Source organism: Sciurus vulgaris (assembly GCF_902686455.1).
Source record: "Sciurus vulgaris genome assembly, chromosome: 15".
NCBI classification, from domain to species: Eukaryota; Metazoa; Chordata; class Mammalia; order Rodentia; family Sciuridae; genus Sciurus; species Sciurus vulgaris.
This window is the reverse complement of record NC_136476.1, coordinates 46,637,770-46,653,062: the sequence shown is the minus strand read 5'-3', so window position 1 is coordinate 46,653,062 and position 15,293 is coordinate 46,637,770. Positions and strand designations below refer to the sequence as shown.

The following is a 15,293-nucleotide window of genomic DNA, read 5'->3' as shown; positions in this document are numbered from 1 at the left end:
CACTGCTGAGAATTGCTTTCCCTCCTTCACCAGAAGAAAGTCTTTGTTTCTTCCATAGCCTGTCACCTTCTCTGTGAAGCTTTAATCAGCTTCTCCATTCACAATTAGCTGCTATTTTCTTTGTGTTCCCACAGCAGCTGGGCAAAAATCTGTTCACAAGTCTGTCTTCTCAATTAGACTGTACATTCCCCAAGAAGAGTGACTTGATAATCATTGTCTCCATATTGCCTTATCCTACTTGACATTTTTGGATTCCATTTCACTTCAGATGAGTGAATGAATGGTTCACCTACTTTATTTTGATTTGAAATATTACTGTTTATCAGCATGCAATATCTTCTAATCATGAAAATATTTTGACCAGTTCCTAAATATTGGGAAAAGTTATGGTGACCTTGAACTATCACTGAAAGAGATTTTATGATTTATTTTTCTTTTCTAACAAATAGCAATAGCTAATTTGGAAACTGTTGTGATGCTTTAAACAATAATGTATGTGAAGATGTTTTCCAAAAAGTCCCAAAACCTACTCAATAGTGTATGTCTTTATTGTTATTTTACTGTGGGTACTATTCTTAACCTGGACTCTAATTATGAGACTAATATTTCAGAAATATCTATATTCAATCATTATAAAATATCCACCTAATGGAAAATATTTCACAAGTTTGTTTTGTATACAATCTTTATTCAAGATTATTGAATTTCTAAATCAACATTTTTCTTTTGTACTTGAAGTATAAATACACACACACACACACACACACACACACACAGGTATTCCTATCCAAATTAACAAGATGATTGCACATTCTATCATTCAGTGTGTTTTTGTCATTTTGTATAATAACAAACAATTCATCAAAATAAATATGATAGAAATAGTTTTAGATACCTTTGTCCTAGGCAAAGAGTGCAAGTGATATTCTTAAAAAAATACTTTTCTACCTCATCTCTCCCTAATATTTTTACAGCCTTAAGGATTTTACTTTGAAAAACAAATTTTAGACATGCTTAATGAAATGATTCTTTTAAAAATTAAGATGGAAAGTCTGGGATGTAAGGAAGTTGCATGATGCCCCTCAGCCAGGTAGAGATGGAGCCAGGATTCAAATTCAGATATTTTGACTCTCTGTCCAGAGCTATTTCAGACCTTTCTCAGGGAATGTTCTGGGGATTCATGTTACCAATTCTAAAATATCAATAACTGCCCATGTAGTGTTACAGTGCATAGCCCTGAAATATCCACCTGAATAATATGAATTAGGGGAAAATATCAGATATTCTTCATGGTGATCTCCTGAAAATTTGCTATTGTAGCCAGTTCTATCCCGCACTGCTAAATGTGTAGTAGGCTGTAAGATATAACTTATTTACATTTTTAACTTTCAAAGTTTTTATTCTAAAAAATTAAGAAATAAGCACACATGTAAGCTTAGACCCACACAGTGTCAAGATCATTAATCCCTCTGTCTCGAACCTCACATCTTATTTCACTAGATGGTCTTCAGGGTCAATAACGTGCATGGAGCCATCATCTCCTATGATAATAGTCAATGCCTTCAGAAGGATTTCTCCTGAAGGGCCTGGCCTGCCTGAGGATGGTTTACAGATTTATAGCTATAAATTTACGGATGTAAATCTATTTATGTATATATATGTACGATTGTGACTTAAAAGAATGGTAAACATATAAACTAATAAAACTTGTTTATTGTCATTATAAAGTATTATGCCTAATGCATAATTATATGTGTGAACCTCTATTCACTTGGCAGCACAATAGTCTTATTTATACAAGTATCACCACAAACATGTTAGTTTTGCATTGTACTATGGTGTTATGATGGCTGTGATGTCTCTAGGCAATAAAGATTTTTCAAATCCATTATAAATTATGGGGTCCCCATCATATATGTGCTCATTTATTGATCAAAATGTCCTTGTAAAGTGCATGACAACATGTATCTTTTCTCAGATGCAAAGTTATTATTGGAATTTAATTCATGCACGAGCTATATTTAGCACACAATTTGGGGGCATTGATCTAGCCCTTGAAATTCATCCATAGTGAGTATAACCCCTCCACCTCTCTCTCTCACACACACACATACACACAAACACACACACACACACACATACATATTCATGGTTTAGGGTTAGTAGTTTGTGGTGAAATTTATGCTATATTTCTTTCTATGAGTTTTATATAAGGGTTGATTTTCATTTAATACCTATCAGTGACTTTGTGCTACTATTAATGTGAAAACTACCATTTTCATTTCTGAATTATAATGTAAAAATAGCATTTTGAGGGAAATAGCTGACCACCTGTCTTCCAAATTTCATATGCTTCTATATTATTCCAATATCTCTTCTATATTGTTCATTTCTTTTTTTATTATAAAAATTGTTGATGGCTTGTCGTAATATTTTAACTCCAAAAGATGAATATCTAAAAGATTTGCAGTGTATCCTTTATTTTCATACTTTATTTGTTAAATAAGTAGTTCACCTGCTTTCTGACTCTCACAGTTTAAGTAGGAATTATTTATTATTCTTGTGAACAAAAAATAGTAAAATATTCAATAATATGCCACAATTATTTCTGGCTGCGAAAGTAGCTCATATATCATTTTAACTCCAAGCAGAAAAATATGACAAAAATCATTTGAAAGTTTTGAGGTAGTTCTGGTCTATCTCTTAGCAGACTTGGGAGTCTTGGTGTAAAGGTAACTGTGCATTTTAATTGAATGATGCCAGAGCATGTGAACTTATAATTAGATATGGAATCATTGTACACATGTAAGGCATTTCATTTGGTAGAGCAAAGCTGAAGGAAGTTCTGTTTATACATTAAAATCTAGATTCTTTCCTGAATTTCCTGAGTTTATTATATAATTGCTTTCATCTCATCTTTACTTATGACATTTGAAATTCAGATCAATTTCAAATTCATATTTGCCTAAGATTCTTCAGGTTTTATAGTGCCATTATTTTTTCACTTTCTTGAAAGTAATAAGCAGTAAAACAATTAAAACAGAGACAAAGCTATAGTACAACCAGTGTAAACCAGAGCTGTCCTGGGCCAGCTGAGATTGGGTCACCTTAGACACTGATCATTTTCTCAAGGTCTTGTGAGCCATTATTACACAAGATGCACAGGATCACTAAGATCTCCTTGCATTTACTCAGTATTGTTTCCCCCCCTTCATTTAAATTTTAACTGATACATAAAGCATAAAATTATATACAATAGTGGAGTTACATATGACAGTTTTATAAATATAAACAGTAAGTCTTTTCTTAAACATCTTTTTCTTTACCCCAGAAGAAAACATCCCAGGGACAAAAGTGGTCATGAGAAAATTTCTTTATGATCCTTCATAAGGTTTCTTTTTCCTAAGTTGCTCAAACTATTTCACATGCCTTTTATTTTTCTAATATCCCAGTGATGCATTCTGATTTATTTTGACTGATCTGTCTTCATTTTCCCCATTTACTTTATAATTTTAATATTTTCATTTTTCTGACTCTCTTTTTTTCCGTTGAATGTTACTACAAGTTTTTCTTCAGCTGTTTCCATTTTACAATTTAAAATCAAGGCTCTTGGAAGCACATTTTGGGTTTTTTGCTAAGAAATATGACTTCTGTCTATTTAGAAACAACCTATGCAACTTTTCCAAGAAGTAGTATAAGCAGCAAAACAATTAAAACAAAGAGAGAGGGCAGGTTTTATGATATGACAAAAAATTGAGGAGTATTTTAAGTTTTTGTTCTTATGCTTGGCCAACCCAATGATAAATCATGCCTAGTTGCTAAAGCCAAATCATAAAAAGATCTGAACAGTAGATGTAACTTTGTAGTAGATATGCTAAGGCAAAGAGAATTCCCATAACAAAAGCACACATTGCTGATCCCCAGGATAAGGCCAATCCTGTATCCCGTAGTGTGTTTTGTATAACCTACTCCAGTGACCTTAGCTCTACTCATAAAGTTACATATCTTTGACTTAACTTGAAAACTGATAATATTAACATTCAGAACTAAAATTGAAAATACCCATTTTCACTGTCACCTCCAAATGGACAGTGAGACAAGAATATCCTTCTTACTTTCTTTATTGTTGTTCCTGAACACTTTTCTCTTCAACACATAGTTCAAGAAATGTTAAGGATGAGAGAAAAGATAGAAAGAAATGTTAGGGATGACTCACACCATAGCTCAGCTTGTAATACTGAATTGTTTATCACATTTTTGATGAAAAGAAATGTCAGCATTTCAAATAAACATAGTTCCACAGTAATCGTGATGTGGAGTAAGTTATCAAATCACCTCCTCTTTGTCCAGTTATAAGTAATAGGTAATAATAATGCCAATCATTGTGACTTTGTCTTTCTTGATGAGAGGCTATCAAAATATTGATGACTCTGCCTCTAGACAGCATTTACACATGGTATTTTAAATATTTATTTTCTCTGCTTGTGTGGTTTCCCTTTGTTTAATCTTCTCCACCATCAGTTTGTTTACTATTCTTATTGTTTTCATTTGACTATTTTTATTGTTTTCATTTTCCCTTGCTTATAAATGTTGATGTCTATTAGTTTATTAATGTATTCATTATTATTTTATAATCCATTATTGCATTTTAAAGGTACTTTATTTATTTATTTGCTCCAACCTTTACCGAGATATGATTGGCAAATACAGATTTTATATATTTAGGACATATGGTGTGATGTTTTAAAATACTTAGTGAAAGATTACCATAACCGAACTAATTAATGTTTTCCATTTTACATAGTTACACTTCTTTTTTTTTTATGGCAAGAACATTTCACATCTAATTTCCAGCGAATTTTGCATACAATGCTTTATTATTAACAGTAATCACCAAGCTACACATTAGATGTCCAGAACTTACTTATCTTATACATGAAAGTTTACACTCTGATCGATATCTCTCAATATCTCCCACCCTTTCTGCCTCTGGTAAACACCTCTCTGTTCTGTTTCCAAGAGACAGATAGTTTCAGATTACATGTATTGGTGATATCATGTACCATTTGTCTTTCTGTGTTTGACATTGTTTATTAAATATAATGTCCCCCAAGTTAATCTATGATGTTACAAATCACAGGATTTTTATATCTGAATAATATTCCATTGTATTTGTTACATTTTCTTTATCCATGCATCCATGGAGCAATGGTTAGGTTATTATGATGTCTTTGCTATTATGAAGAATGTTTCAATGAACATAGGAACATAATTCTTAAAGGTACTGATTTAATGTTCTTTGGATATACATACAGATATGGGGTTACTGGTTCCTACAGTATTTTATTTTTAGTTTTTTGAGGAACTCCCATACTGTTTTCCATAGTAGCTAAACCATTTTCATTCCCAATAACAGTGCATACGTATTTCTTTCTAGCTCATTCACATCAATACTTGTTATTTCCTTTCTAATAATAGCTGTTCTATGAGGAGTGAGTTGATATCACAGCATCACAGTTCAATTTTAATTTGCATTTCCCTTATGATTCATGATATTGAATATTTTTAAATATACCTGTTGGCCTTGATATGCTTTCATTGAAATAAAAATGTCTATTAAATTCCTTTGCTCATATTTAATGTGAATTTTACCCCTATTGGGTTGTATAAATTCCTTACATACTTTAGATATTAACCCCTGCCATATATATGATTTGTGAATTTGTTTTCCCATTCCACAGGTTGCCCTTCCATTGTATTGATTGTTTCCTTTGCTGAACAGAAACAGTTTAATTTGATGTACTCCTGCTTGCTTAGTTTTGCTGTTTTTGCCTGTTCTTTTGCTATCGGATTCCCCCAAATCATTGCCAATACCAATGTCAAGAGCTTTTCCTTTTTGTTTTCTTCTAGAAGTTTTATGACTCCATGTTTTATGTTTAAGCTATCAATCCATCTTGAGTTTACTTTTGTGTGTGGCGTATACTGAGAACTCAATCATTTTTCATGTTGATATCCAGTTTTCCAACACCAATTTAAATAGACTGTCCTTTCCCATTTTGTATTCTTGGTAAATTCGTTAAAAAATTAGTGGATTTATTTCTGGGCTCTATATTCTGTTCCATTAGTCTATGTCAGGTTTTGTGCCCATACTATAATGTTTGAATTACATAACTACATAGATATTTTGAGATCAGAAAGTATGATGACTTTATTCTAGTTCTTCTTTCTCAAGATTGCTCCAGCTATTCCATGTCTTTTGTGTTTCCATAAAAATTTTAGGAATTCTTTTTCTATTTTTGTGAAGAATACATTTGGAATTTTTATTGCAATATTCAGATTGCTTGGTGTTTTACAGACATTGTAACGACATGAATTCTTTCAATACATGAATGCAAGTTATCTGTATATTTATTGGTATCTTCCTCAATTTGTTTCATCAGTGTATGGATCATTCAACTCCTCGATTAAATTTCTTTATGTTTTTCTCTTTTTGATTTATTCTCTCTATGATTGTTCTGTTGATTTCTTTTTCAGATCGTCTTGTGGTTAGTTTATAGAAACATTAGATTTCTATATACTCATTTTGCATCCTGCAAGTTTCCTGAATTCATTTCTTAGTTCTAAAAGTGTTTTTTTTTTTTTTAGTTAGGGTTTGTAGGAATTTTTATATATTAGATCATGTTTGCAACTAGAGACAGTTCTTCTTTTTCTTTTCTAATTCCAATGCATATTGTTCTTGTGAAATTTCTATAGCTAGAACTTCCATCATTATGTTGAAGAGAAGTGATGAGAATGGGCATCTCTATTTTATTCCTTATCTTACAAAAAATTTAACATTTCAATGATTATAATGTTCCCTATATTCACTTAATAAGTGGCATTATTATACTTAGGTATATTACCTCTATACTTATATTTTGAAGAATTTTATTATATAAGTTTGTTGAAATTTATAAATATTTTTTCACATTTTTTGAGATGATCATATGATTTTTATGTTTCATTTTGTAGTATATCATATGTATTAATTTGCAGATGTTGAAATATTCCTGCATCTCAGAAATAAATACCACTTGATTATGGTGTATAATTCTCTTAATATGATGTTCAATTTTTTTTACCTAGTATTTTTAAAAGTATTTTGACATATATGTTCATCAGGGATATTGACATATAATTATCTGTTTTTGTAGTGTCCTTGTCTGACTTTGGTATATATTGTTATCACTTGATAAACTGATACATTGTAGTTATTTATTGACCATCTTTGTTTCTTTTTATGGCTTTTGGTTCAATTACTATTTCATCTAATCATAGTACCCCTGAAGTCTTTTTATTTTAATTTGCATGAAATATCTTTTCATTTTCACCTTACATGTATCCTTAAAGCTAAAGTGAGTCTTTTGTATGCAGCATATATTTAGTTCTTATAAAAATAGTTATTCCCTATCTGCCTTTTGACTGGCTAATTTAATCCATTTACATTTAAAGTAATCATTGACATGTAAAAACTTACTGATACCATTTTACTAATTGTTTTCTAGCTATTTTGTAGATGCTTTGTACAAAGAATCCTGTTTTTTTTTTTTTTTTTTTCCTTCCCTATTTGTATCCCTTTAATTTTTTGGCCTGTCTAATTGCTCTGGCTAGTGTTTCAAGGATGATGTTGAATAGAAGTGGTGAAAGAGGGCATTCCTGCCTTGCTCCAGTTTTTAGAGGGAATTCTTTCAGTTTTTCTTCATTAAGAATGATGTTGGCAGTGGGCTTAGCATAGCTAGCCTTACAATATTTAGGTATGTTCCTACTATTCCTATTTTTTCTAGTGTTTTAAGCATGAATGGGTGCTATATTTTATCAAATGCTTTCTCAGCATCTATTGAAATAATCATATGATTCTTAACTTTAAGTCTATTGATGTGATGAATTACATTTATTGATTTCCAGATGTTGAACCAACCTTGCGTCCCTGGGATAAACCCCACTCGATCATGGTGCACTATCTTTTTAATATATTTTTGTATGTGATTTGCCAGTATTTTGTTAAGGATTTTTGCATCATCAGGGATATTGGTCTAAAGTTTTCTTTCCTTGATGAATCTTTGTCTGGTTTTGGCATCAGAGTGATACTAGCCACATAGAATAAGTTTGGAAGGGTTCCCTTCATTTCTATTTCCTGGAATACCTTGAGGAGAATTGGTATTAGTTCTTCTTTACAGGTCTTGTAGAATTTGACTGAGAATCCATCTGGTCCTGGGCTTTTCTTGGTTGGTGGGCTTTTGATGACTTCTTCAATTTTGGTGACTGAAATCGATCTGTTTAAATTGTGTTTGTCTTCTTTTTTGTCCTTAATGGTATGCTTTGACCCCTCCTTTTGTATTTTGGATATCTATGATAGATATTTGCTTTATGATTATCACAAGGTTTACAAAATATATGATAGTCTATTTCAAGCAGATAATGACAACTTCAATCACATATAAAAACCTCTATAGTTTTACTCCCTTCCCCAACATTTTATGTCTTTCTCTGTGTTTTCTTTATGCTGAGTATTGAACCCAGGGCCTTGCTTACACTAAAAGTGCATTCTGGGGCTGGGGAGATTGCACAGTTGGTATAGTGCTTGCCTTGAAAGCATAAGGCCCTGGGTTCAATCCCCAGCACCGCAAAAAATTCATATAAAATAAAAGTGCAATCTACCATGGAGGACACTCCCAGCCCATTAATATTTTCAATATCAGAGTTCACATGTTTATATTGTATATCTATTAAGAATTATTTTATGTATAGTTATTTTTAAAACTTTGTCTTTAAACTAGAGTTGTAAGTTGCATACCACCATTAGAATATTAGAGTATTTTGAATTAGACTATAAACTGAACTTTACTAGTGAATTTTACATTTTCATCAGTTTTTAATTAATAATTAGCATCTTTGGTTTCAGCTTGAAGAACTCCCTTTAGCAATTTTTTTTTTTTTTTTTCAAAATGGAAACAGAAACGCTGTCTTTAATCCTGTTTTAACTACCCATTGGACATTGGCAGACAAAAGTGATAAGTCTAAGTTCTTATTGCAGTTCCTCCCTCTAGTCCATTCCCCAGTCTTCAGGAAATTAGGGTGTTGGCCAGTCTGGCTTTTCGTATTTCTTGGACAGGTAGTAGACTAATCTTTACTGAAGTGTATAAGTGAATAGAGTTAGACGTTAAAGCTTAAAAGCAAAAGTATGATTGTCTATTATAATGCAGAATACAAAGGGAGTTAAAGTCTGAAGATATTAAACTAAAAAATCATGTAGGGTGTGCTGTCTCCTTTAAAAGATCCATAATCATGGAATACTATAATAGCCTATTTGGAATCAGAAAAAGAATAGTCATTTTCTTGCTTCTATCTAGATAGAAGACCTTTGTCTACATTATGAGTTTTACCTTCTGTGTAGAGTTTCCTAATGGAAGAGTTTGAGTGTTCAGCAATTATGGTTAAGAATCCTTCCTTGTCTTCTCAATTTTACCTCATTTTGGTAGGGATGATGCAAGTGCACATTTCAAGTTACATTTCAAAAGGCCACTTTCTTTCTCTTTTATTTGTCCATGAATGACTCTTCAAGTCAGATCTACTGTTGAACTTACTCAGACCTAGTATGTCTGAGAAAGTCTATTTTCACCTTCATTTCTGGTAGACAGTTTTGCCCAATAAATATTCTTCATTGGTATTTTTTTTTCCTTTCAACATTCTGAATATATATATTCCCACTTTTTCCTATCCTGCAAGATATCTGCTGACAATCTACCAATAATATATTGGTATCACTTGTATGTGATAAATCTCTTCTACTGATTTTAAAATTATCTTTTTGTCCTTAATTTTGACCATTTGACTAAAAAAGAATCCTCACAAACTCCTCTTTGTACTGAACTTATTTGGAAACTTTTTAATTTTTTTGTATTTTGACATCCATATTTCTCCCGAGATTTGGGATGCTTCAGCCATTTTTTTTTCTTTATGTAAACTGACTCTCTCTCTCTCTCTCTCTCTCTCTCTCTCTCTCTCCCTCTCTCCTTCTAAGATTCTCATTATTGTCATATTATTTATATTATTTTTCTTAAATTAATATGTCCCATAAATAGTATAGGTTTTGCTTTTCCTTTTCATTTTTTTTTTTTCTTTTTAGACAATTTCAAATGACTTCTCTTTGTGTTCACTGATTATTCTTCCTGGTAAAGTAGACTTTCCAGGTTCTTTATTATGTTTTTTTTTTTTTTTTTAATTACATTCATTGTATTCTTCAGTTTCAGAATGTTTCTTTTTTCAAAAGTCATTTCTATCTCTGTTGAACATACATTTTAAAAATATATTGTTTTCCAGAATTTATTGAGTTTTGTATCTGTGTTCTTTTTTTAGATCACTCAGCTTTCTTAAACCAATTATTTTAAATTCTTTTTCATAAAATCATTGGTCTCCATATCTTTGGGTTGATTACTAGAAAAATCAATGTGTTCCTTTGTTGGTGTCATGTGTTTCTGGAATAGTGTGCCTTTAAGTCTTGCATTGTTGCCTTTACAATCAGAGAATCAATAACCTCCTTCAGTCTTCACTCACTGGTTTTAATCAGTCAGCAGCTCAAAGGATTCTGAGTTTCTCTCTCAGATCTCCTCTATGGATTTACATGTTCTTCCTCTCCTCTTCTCTCTTTAGAGGAAATTCCTATGCATTCTCTTGATCCTGCAAAGCAGTGCTAGATGTTGGAAATTTCTTATTTGTTTTTCTTAGGTGTGATACCTTAATTCCTCAAGTATTTGTACTTTCTCCCAATCCCATAGAATCAAGCTTACTGAATGTGTGCGCTCATAACATATCTGTAAAGGTTCAAACTTACTATTCATGGGGCACAGCACAGAGAGGACTATAAAATATCTGTAATTAGATATAGAGTAGAAACTATGTTAGAAGGAGAAAAGAAAGAGAAACCTGTTTATCCCACATGTTTTTAAGCTAGAAGTAATTAATAGCTCTCCTTTTAAATGAAAAGAATGCTTACTATAAAATGACCACCTAGTAGATATTGACAGTCTTACCAATGAGTTATATTTGTTTTCTGTTTGGAGAAAAATCAATAGAGAAGTAAAGTTTGATTTACTTACAAACTGAACATTATTTAAAACTAGAACATTGAGGCAAAAAAAATGATATCACATCAACTACTGATTTTACACTACTATGACTGGCCACTTTTTAAAAGTTATTAACTTTAAGTGTCGGTAACAATGAGCTATCGAACATTTTTTATATGAAAGCAGTTTTTTCTGCATAAACATCAGGCATTTTATTACAGGTGCAAAAAGTTTTTTATTGAAAGAAATGAAATGATTTTGTGCATTTATGTTAAAAGCTGTGCAAGGCATGACATATTTTTTACTTGTTTATTTGTCATAAACTACTTTCACTTTGTTAGCCAATCAGCCAGGTTAAAAGTAATTTTTAGAATTGCACCCCTTGCAGGCACTTCTGAAAATAAAATTGTCAGCTTATTAAGATTTTTAGGCCTAAAGCATCAATTACCCCAAACACAACATCTGAGGGAGCAGTTTTCTGGACTGTTGTAGTCTTGATACAAATGCATATGACATTATACCAGTAGTATAAAGATCACATGCCTATTTAACAGTTGAAATGTTTTTACTTCAATATCCCAGAAGGTGGATATCCCATGTGACACAGTAGTTATATTCATGAAAAGTTGTTTTAAAATTGTCTTAGGGAAAATTATACCAACATGTGCCATTGAGACAATTATATTATAAGAGCTGTTAGTAAACACAGGTATCATCCCACTTACTGATAAAATATTGAATTACTTCCATTCTGGTAAAAAATATCTACAGCCAGATCCTCCTACAATTTCCTCCCCCAAAATTTTTACAGCTATCCCTGTTTTTTTTTTTTTTTTTTTTTTTCAGAAATGCTTGGACATTCCCAATGTTCAGAAGATAAGGAGAAGAATGTTTATGACCCTGTTTTTGTGCTAAAATCTGTATCCATTCTGATAAGCTGGTGGCATATTACTAAGTAGTTTGATTTATCGCCTCAGCATACATGTCAAATCTGTGATTCTCACTTTTCTCCCAGAAAATGAAAATATTTGATAATTATGGTGTTTTCTTAAAATTGCCAAATATTTTTAAAAATGAGAATTGTATTTTCTTATTTAAAAGATATGCATTGAGTATATATAATGCCCAAGGCACTCTAAGAAGAGAACAAAACTATTCAGTCTTTCCCCCATTACTAAGTTAGTGAGAAAATATTTCTTTTTCCCAGATTCCTTAAGTTTACAGCAGCATTGTGAGAGCATGTGAACACTATAAACAAAACTCAAAAAGGGTTCCGAAGCCAGGTGTATTGGCCTATGCCTGTAATCCCAGAGGCTGTAATCAGGAAGCTGAGGCGGGAGGATCACAAGTTCAGAGCTAGCCTGAGCAAAAGTGAGGTGCTTAGCAACTCAGCGAGACCCTGTCTCTAAATAAAATATAAAATAGGGCTGGGGATGTGGCTTAGTGGTCGAGTGCCCCTGAGTTCAACCCACCCCCCCCGCCCCACAACAAAAGAAGTTCAGAAAAATTGAAAATTATTTCTGACTAGAACATGAGTCAGGGGGATAGATATGACATGCAGTCTACACTTGAAGATATACATTTCAGAATGTAAATATGAAGGATAGATAGGAAATGTAAGCATTTTCACACAGAGGGAATTGTACATACCATAGCTTGTGGATAGATGTCTACGGTGGGATTTCAGTACCAGTGAATATTAAATTTATGCAATAGAACCCTCTGCAGTGTTCTGTAGTCACTATCCAGTACAATAGCTACTAGACACAAGTAGCTATAGAGGACTTGAAATATGGCTTGTGAAATAGAGGATCTGAATTTTTTTTATTTTATTTAATTTGAATTTAAATAGGCATGCATGACTATTGGCAGCCATATTAGACTCTATAGGTTTATTGGTGGGAATGTAGGACTTAGAAGGATTAGTGTTAGTAAGATTGGTGAGGTGTCACATGTAAAATGCCTTCTGTACATTAAGAAAATTATTTATTTTTTTCTAGAATGATCTCCATTGTACTGTATCTATTTTGCAGATCTAGAATTTCCCTATAGTTTTCTGCTTCTAATATTTGGAAACTGATTATAATTCCTATTTTTGGAAGCACGTGATATTTCAATAATTTAAGAGTATTTTCTCCACATGCATAAAGACTTGTTGTATATGATAGTTATTTTACTTATTTCCTTCCATTTATTCTTGTTTCTGTGATGTTTGTCATGTGTTATGTGCCTAACAGAAAGTTCTGGTACCTCATAAAAGAGCTATTTGTCATTGTCATTGATTTAGACATTCATGTGCAGACATCGGTTCTGCTTATCAGTGATCATCTGTAGTTTGTGCCACTACATTCATAAAAATCGGGCCTTTTGTAATATGCTTAACTCATTATACTCAGGAAGGGGAGGTGTAGCCATCTAGAAAACCTGTTGGTGGAAACAGCACAAATTGTACAGAAAACAACTCAGGAGGTGGTTACTGGGCTCAGCAACAACAATTCTGGGCACTGAATGTCACATCAGCGGTGCAGTATGTTAGCCAAAAATCTCTGCTGAAGCATTATGGTCTTCATAAAGATTTTCAGCTGATATGTTATAAGGAGAAATGCCAAAGAATCTGAGTAGTCTTAGGAGTTCCAATAGGAAGAACTCACCAATTAAAAACAACAACATTAACGACAACTACAGAACAATCAACTGCAACATGTGCATTTTTTTCTCTTTCAAGGATTTCCAATTTTGCATATTTTCATTTGCATGGGACTGCAGAAAACAAAGACAGTTAATTTCAGATTTACATGTGTTTCTATTTTTGTAATGCAAGCAAATTAGACTGCATTTCTCTTGCCAAATTTGTCTTTAGAGAGGCTATTCTTTTATTGCCCAGAATAGCTTTTGGACTTTGGCATAAACAGAAAGCTTTATAATTTCTGATAATTAAGTGTGGAAACTCTCATATTGTAGATTTGTTTAGGATGTTTTAAGCATCCTATTTTAAATCATTAACATTCCCAGAAAGGAGATAGTGTAGAAAAATAAACAGTAGTAAATCTAATTTAATTCCTGGCTCTCCCCCTTATCAATTAGGAATTTTGGTCAATAGTTTGCTCACTGAAACTTCACCTATAAAATATAGATAGGAAGTTTTTCCTAAATAACTGTTGTAATGATCAAATGTGACAATTATATGCAAAATGTGGTAAAAGCTAGTTTGCTTCTGTCTTGCCTTAAGAATTCACATGTCACTCTTAAAAGGATGGATCTGAATCTGTCAGTGTGTACAGCTTTGCATCACTGTGACCAAAATAACCGGCGAGAACAACTTATAGGAGGACAAGTTCCTTCCAGTTCATGGTTTTTGAGGTTTAGTCTACTGTCAGCAGATTTCATTGTTCTGGGACCAAAGTGAGGCGAAACATTATGATGCAAAGTTATGGTGGAGGAGGATTGTTCCATTTGTGGCCAGGAAGCAGAGAAAAGATAATGAGGAAGGGACCACAGGGAAGAGGCATGCCTCCAGTATCCCACCTCTCATACCCCAACAACCTACATTTACCACACAGTTAGTCCATTCATACTAGAATTGACTGATTAGGTTATGGCCCTCACAATCCAATCATTTAATCTCCAAAGATTCCTGCATTAACATAGGAACTTGTGGGGGACACCTCACATTCAAACTGTAACACTCAGCATGATAAGAGGGTGAAGGATGAACATCAGCAAGAGGATTATATTTCTTTGCAACTTTTAACGTTGTAAACCTTATAAACTTGTCAATAACACTTTTAGCATAACACAGAAAAGCTTTGTGGGAACTTATCTTTCTATATTTTTGTGAAATAAAGGTACATTTTCTTGGTGCAATTTGATTAAATTTGATCAAATTCTCTTCTTTTTTAAAAAAAGTAAATGCAATGCTCAGTTTCTGTTGAAGAAAATTGAAGTCTTAGCATTCATTTTGACTTTCTACATAGGAATTTAGGGATGGGTAGGTAGAAGGTTGTGAAACTTTGGATATCAGGAAAATATTGCTGTCTGAGAACAATGCACAAAAAATAATTTAAGTGCAGTGCCTTCTGATATCTAATAATTATTGTTCACTACTTTTCATAGTCCATTTTATGCTGCTAAAAGTGAATACGACAAACTGGGTAAATTATAAGCAATATAAATCTATTTGACTCATGG

At 32.5% G+C, this 15,293-nt stretch overlaps 1 protein-coding gene across 7 annotated transcripts in view; it reads left to right on the top strand.

Moving 5' to 3' along the window:
* Positions 1-15,293, top strand: part of LINGO2 (leucine rich repeat and Ig domain containing 2) — a 1,166,767-nt gene that overhangs the window by 568,974 nt on the left and 582,500 nt on the right. The window lies entirely within an intron of this gene.